The sequence below is a fragment of the Arachis duranensis genome, chromosome 7, assembly GCF_000817695.3.
Source record: "Arachis duranensis cultivar V14167 chromosome 7, aradu.V14167.gnm2.J7QH, whole genome shotgun sequence".
NCBI lineage: Eukaryota > Viridiplantae > Streptophyta > Magnoliopsida > Fabales > Fabaceae > Arachis > Arachis duranensis.
The window spans coordinates 53,536,008-53,542,396 of NC_029778.3; the positions used below are offsets into that span (position 1 = coordinate 53,536,008).

General features: G+C 36.4%; 1 pseudogene; it reads right to left on the reverse strand.

Moving 5' to 3' along the window:
- Positions 1-4,406: 4,406 nt before the first annotated feature.
- LOC107459024 (eukaryotic initiation factor 4A-15-like) lies at positions 4,407-5,779 on the reverse strand (annotated as a pseudogene).
- Between the last annotated feature and the right edge of the window lie 610 nt (positions 5,780-6,389).

The window sequence follows — 6,389 nt, forward strand, 5'->3', positions numbered from 1 at the left end:
TAATCAACTGTCAGATTTCTCGTCTCGGATGAAAAATACCATGCACAGATATCGTATGGCTAATCAGCTGTTGGTTCTCGAGCGTGTAGGAATAGGATTTACTATCCTTTTGCGTCTGTCACCACGCCCTACAGTCGCAAGTTTGAAGCTCGTCACAGTCATCCCATCCCAGATCCTACTCGGAATACCACAGACAAGGTTTAGACTTTCCGGATCTCAAGAATGCTGCCAATTAATTCTAGCTTATACCACAAAGATTCTAATCTCAGATTCAGATGCCCCATTTTCAGAGGGGAGTCGATGTGAATCATTGATTAGAAACCCAAGAGATATACATTCAAGCTTGTTGTCATGTAGAACGGAAGTGGTTGTCAATCACGCGTTCATGAGTGAGAATGGTGATAAATGTCACATAATCATCACATTCATCATATTTTTGTGTGCGAATGAATATCTTAGAATGAGAATAAGCATGAATTGAATAGAAGAACAATAGTACTTTGCATTAATACTCGAGGAACAGCAGAGCTCCACACCTTAATCTATGGTGTGTAAAAACTCCACAGTTGAAAATACATAAGTGATAATGGTGTTCATTGGCTTCGGCCCCAGAGGGGGAACTAGAATAACCAAGATGTCTAATACAATGAGAAAAAGTTCTAATTATACTAAACTAGCTACTAGGGTTACAAAAACAAGTAAATGATGCAGAAATTTACTTTCGGGCCCACTTGCTGTGTGCTTGGGCTGAGGATTGAAGCTTTCACATGTAGAGGCCTTCTTTGGAGTTAAATGCCAGTTTGTAACTTGTTTCTAGCGTTTGACTCTAGCTTGCAACTTGTTTCTGGCGTTTAACACCAGAATAGGGCAGAAAGCTGGCATTGAACGCCAGTTTGCATCATCTAAAATTGAGCAAAGTATGTACTATTATATATTGCTGGAAAGCCCTGGATGTCTACTTTCCAAAGCAATTAAGAGAGTTCCATTTGGACTTCTATAGCTCCAACAAATCCATTTCGAGTGCAGGGAGGTCAGAATCCAACAGCATCAGTAGTCCTTTGTCAGTCTCTGAATCAGATTTTTGCTCAGGTCCCTCAATTTCAGCCAGAAAATATTTGAAATCACAGAAAAACACACAAACTCATAGTAAAGTCTAGAAATGTGAATTTTGCTTAAAAACTAATAAAAATATACTAAAAACTAACTAAATCATACTAAAAACTATCTAAAAACAATGCCAAAAAGTGTATAAATTATCCGGTCATCAACCACCAAGGCTGGTTCATTTGCTCCTTGTTGCCAAAATTTTCAAGAGAGAAAAAGAGAGAAAAGTTCTTAGTTCCAAATCCTCAAACCTTGATTTTTGCTGAACTAAAGCACAAATTAAAGTTCCAATCCGACCAAAATGATCATCTCCTCTTTCTCTACATGATCATATGACTTATCAAAGCTGGAATCAAGGTGAGTTGGTTGCACAATCTCCCTTTTGCTTCGGTTTCAAGGAAACATGCTTAAACATGTGTTTTCTTGATGTTCTTCCTTAGGAATCATGCTTAACTTGACTTGAGGGCCAAGAAACATTAATTTCCAGCAAGTTTAAGGTGAGAAATTCCTTCCTAACCTGCTGAGAAAGATTTGGTTAGTTGAGAATTTTTAGATTTAAAGTTGTTCTTGATGTGATTTAGGTGGAAAAAGTGCTTAAGGACCATCTAAGGACATAACCGAATTAGGAGCAGCAAAACCAGGTAGGGTTTGATGAATTTAATCTTGATTGATTGTGTTTGAATTGTGTAATTATGATATGGTTTGGCTGCACTTGAAATTGATGATTTATATGAGTGATTCTTGTTGAAAATTTGATGAAGATTTGATGAAATTTGATGAAATTCAAGCTATGAATTTGTGTTATTGAGTGTAGCTGGAAACCGAAACTCTAGTGCCTAAATTGGGGTTCAATTTGTGTTAAAATCATGTGAAAAAGATGGGGTTTTAGTGGCTAGGAATTTATTATGAATTATGGTAAAAATCGGTTGCTGAAAAGACTGAAAAACGGGTAAAAATAGAGAAAAAATCTGAAGAATTTACGAAGAACACTTTGAGTGTGATGAAGAATATTGAAGAACAGGCTTTAGATCTTAAAAAGGGTAAGGATGTAAATTTTTTTGTGTTTGGGGGGTTATTTGGTAATTTTTGAAAGTTAGGGTAATCAGAGTAGATATATTAAAAGTTACGGGTGGTAAAAAGTGAATTTTAAAAGTTAAAAGTTAAGGTGGTTAATTTTTAATAATATTTTAATAAAAATAATAAAATAATGCGAAAAGGCAGTTTTTTGTAAAAGTTTTAGACATGTTAGTGAGGCAAAGATAAAGGAAAGATAAAAAGTTAAAGAAAAGATAAAAACCAAAGAAAATTCCGTAAAGTTTTTATGACAGAAAAACAGACAGAGATTAGTGAACGAACTAGGACAACATAGTTAGTCCTTGAGTTGCGGCTAGGGTTAGGTATTATATGAAAAGTTAAACTATTTCAGTATAGACTTAATGAACCTATACTTGGGACAGGCTAACTATTCATACCGAAATTTACAAAAGGTTTAAATACATACGTGAAATAGAGAAATCAGAGCAGAGTAGAGAAACACAGAGAATACAGTAACCAAAGCAGGGTAAAGAAATACAGAAAAAAGAGAAACCAGAAAAGAGTAGTATGATAAAAAATAGAGGACCTGTTGAAAGGTCATTTGTTGCTTGAGGCAACCCAAGAGATGTTTGTTTATTCATTTGTTGCATTAAGGCAACTCCAGAATTATTTGTATGTTCATCTGTTGCATTGAGGCAGTCAGATAAATAGTGGTACGACAACAAAACGTTTTCTAGTGATACACAGCTATTGAGAGCTGTACCTATAATTGATAACATGGGATCACTTGCAGAGGATATTAATTCATACACAGCTAGAATGCCGCACCTGTAAGGCAAAGATTGCTTACAGAGGATTTGATTTCATACACGGCTGGAATGCTGCCACATGTAAGGCAGAGTCTACTTACAGAGGATATGACGCATACGTCGGTTAGTGAGAACTGTACCTATGCTAACTGAAAAACTATACCCGTTTCAGCTGCTTTGGGTTACGTCAACAGCGGGTAAAAATCGACAAATGAGCTCATTACCTGCACTAGGGCTAGACATGCATCATACTTGGTTGTGCATTTCCTTTGCTATGACTGTTGTATGAATGTATGCTTTCTTTGTTTGTATTCTATTCTCTGTGTTTGTGTTTTATTTTCTTGTATTCTTCTGTTTGTGTTCTACTTTCTATTTTTTTACTTCTTCTATTTATTTGTATCTCCTATTTACTGCTTCTCTGTATTTCTGATATTTATCTACTAAGCAACACATAATTAATGAATGTAACTAATAACCCCAGCTCTACTAAGAACTCCCCAGTTCTTACCCCTTCTCTCTCTCTTTTCCCCTTCAGATGGAAGCAGGAGTACCCTTCCATAATCTACCGTTGACCATTTTGTAAAGAAGATTCCACTCTAGGTAGTCTTTTGAGTCTAGGGTGAATCTCGTTCTCTTTTTATATGTATATACAGTGAAACCAGCCAACATCTGCACCCCGTTCGTATGCGCACTTTAGCCTAAATCCTATGTATGAGACTCCTGTTATGTGGCTACTTGATGGAGTACCAGTGGGACGTCATATGGCAATGTATGATCGTGCAGAGGAGTAGTATATGACCTTCTACCTTTTTAATGACATTCGACCTGACTCGAGTTTTGAAGACCTAGAATGTATTTTCCCTCACTTTAGTAGTTTAGAGGGACTAGGTGAGTATAGAGTCTAGGCTAGCCTGGGTGCCAGCTTAGGGACCTCTTGAACAGGTCAGGGCCTGGGATGTTGTATGTATATATATGTATATAGTTATTATCTAGCTATATCTAGGGGTGTTCTAACTAAAGATCTTTATTCTAATATAGGCTGGATAACTGAATGTTGTTAATTGTTTGAGATGTATATAAGTGTGTTTGTTTATAACTATTGTATCTGTTATTATTTGCGAGATGATTTGTGAATGATTCCGAACGTTAAACAAACGCTATCGAAAAAAAAAGTTCCTCGCCAAATAACTACACTTTTAACAACGAATCATACTCATATAATAAATAATAGGTAATAATTAGGAGGTCAAGTTGGTAGCGCTCAGTTTTGGGTATGATCTAGACATACTAAAAATTGGGTCGTTACACCGTGGGTGGCTGACAATGTGTGGTCTTGGCTTCGCATCTTGTCCGTCAACCAATTTACCTTCTTTCTGATGTTGACAAAAATGACACTTTGGTTAATGGCTAATGTCTCGTACAGATCACAAAGTGTGTCAAGCTTCCATTCCTCTCTCTCTCACAATTGACATAAAACTGCTTTATACCCTCCAAAGAGAGCTCGTTACGCTTCACAAGGATCCTCACAGGTTTGTTCATAAACTTTCTAGTAATTTCAAGGGCCTCAGGGGGCATTGTGGCTGAGAAATCTCCAACCTGAATCTAAGATGGCAACAATTGGAATATAACGTAGATCTGATAACAAGGAAGCAGAGAATGGATATAGAAATTATGTAAATAAAATAATCTTTAATCGGAAATTAAGAGTCGCAAAATAAGAACTTTTAACAGATAAAAAACAACAACAGCAAAGCCTTATTCCACTAAATGGGGGTCAGCTTTTAACTGATAAAGGAATTAATGTTGGGTTTGGGTAAACAGACAAATTTGCATCGGATGATTTTACGTATCTATAACCAAGCAGTAATGATAAATAATATCTTGATAATAAAAGGAAAAATGAAAACAGAAGTAATCAAGTAAGTAAAAAAGTACATGGTCTTTAAAACCCCTTGAAAGCATTTTATCATCCTCATCCAACACAAACATTTTAATGTGATCCGGCTGAAGTGACTGTCTGTCAAGCATATCAAAGACACGTCCAGGAGTACTAACAACAACATGAATATCGCTGGCTAGAATGCGTTGGTCTTCACGAACACTGGTGCCTCCCACACAGGCATGAACCTTCACACCTAGATAATCTCCAAGCGCCCGCATAACCTTCTCAATCTGCTGAGCAAGCTCATGGGTTGGAGCTAAAACCAAGGCCTGACATTCAGTTAGGCTGTAGTCAAGTTGTTGCAGGATTCCAGGGCAAAAAGTTGCAGTTTTTCCAATTTCGGATTGGGCCTGTTGAATAACATCAAGTCCCTTGTAGAATGGGACTATTCCCCTTTGCTGAATAGCTGATGGCTTTTCAAAACCTACAGAACAAACCATATTAGTTTAATAATAAAAGTTTTATATTCCAAAATTTCAACTAAAAGTACATGACAAATACATTAGTGGGACAAACAATACGGCAGTTTACACATAATAAAGCATAACAGATTGAACACCATGCTAGGTTCTATGCTAATAAAAGGGACTAATAAAAGTTTACCATAAGCATAAATGACTTTGAGGAGATTCTCTTGGAAACCATAGCATCAAAGCTATCGTACACCTCATCATAAGATGTGAATAAGTCTTGTCCATTAGCTATGAGTCTGTGTATCCAAGAGCCAACAGAGCGAGCGAACAAAACCATAAATTAAACCCAAAAGATAAAAAGAAACTAATATATTGGCATGATAGTAAGAAAAAAGCGAAATCACTTTCAAATAATTCATTTTGGCATCAAATTGACGAGCATTGAACTGTGTTCCCTCAGGTGCAGCTCCTGCCATGACTGCAACACCAACAAAAACATACGCTACACAAATTGTTACGAGAATTAGCACCATAAAAACAAACTAATGGATACCAAAAACATAAAAAAATAGAAATATCGAATCAACATAAGCTCTAATAAAAAAAATTGATGAAATCACTCGTTGATACAAAAAAGGTTTAGTTTCAGAAAGGCTCGAACTATAATATGACACAATCGTTAACTTGCTTAAGACAAAAGCCGCTCAACAATAACGAATAACAGCGAAGGAAAAATATAAAGTAAAAAAACAATACACAGTTAATCAGAAACGAATGAAACAATTGAGAGAACAAGAGCATTGAATCAGAGAAGGATGGAATAGAAGAGACTCACCTGCGGATGATGATGATGATGTTGATGTTGATGATGAAGAAGACGAAGATGAAAACGAAGATTTTCGCAGTGAAAGAAGATTGAACGGAGTTAGGTTTCCCAAACTCCTCGGATCTACGCCGGGGAGTTGAAGAGAGATAATAAGAGAGTGTTTTGTAAAGTGAGAAAAGAAACAATGGTGGTTCCCTACTACGTTATACTGTATACTACCCTTTGATACTGTAGTTCTTTATTGTCATTCCAACTTTACC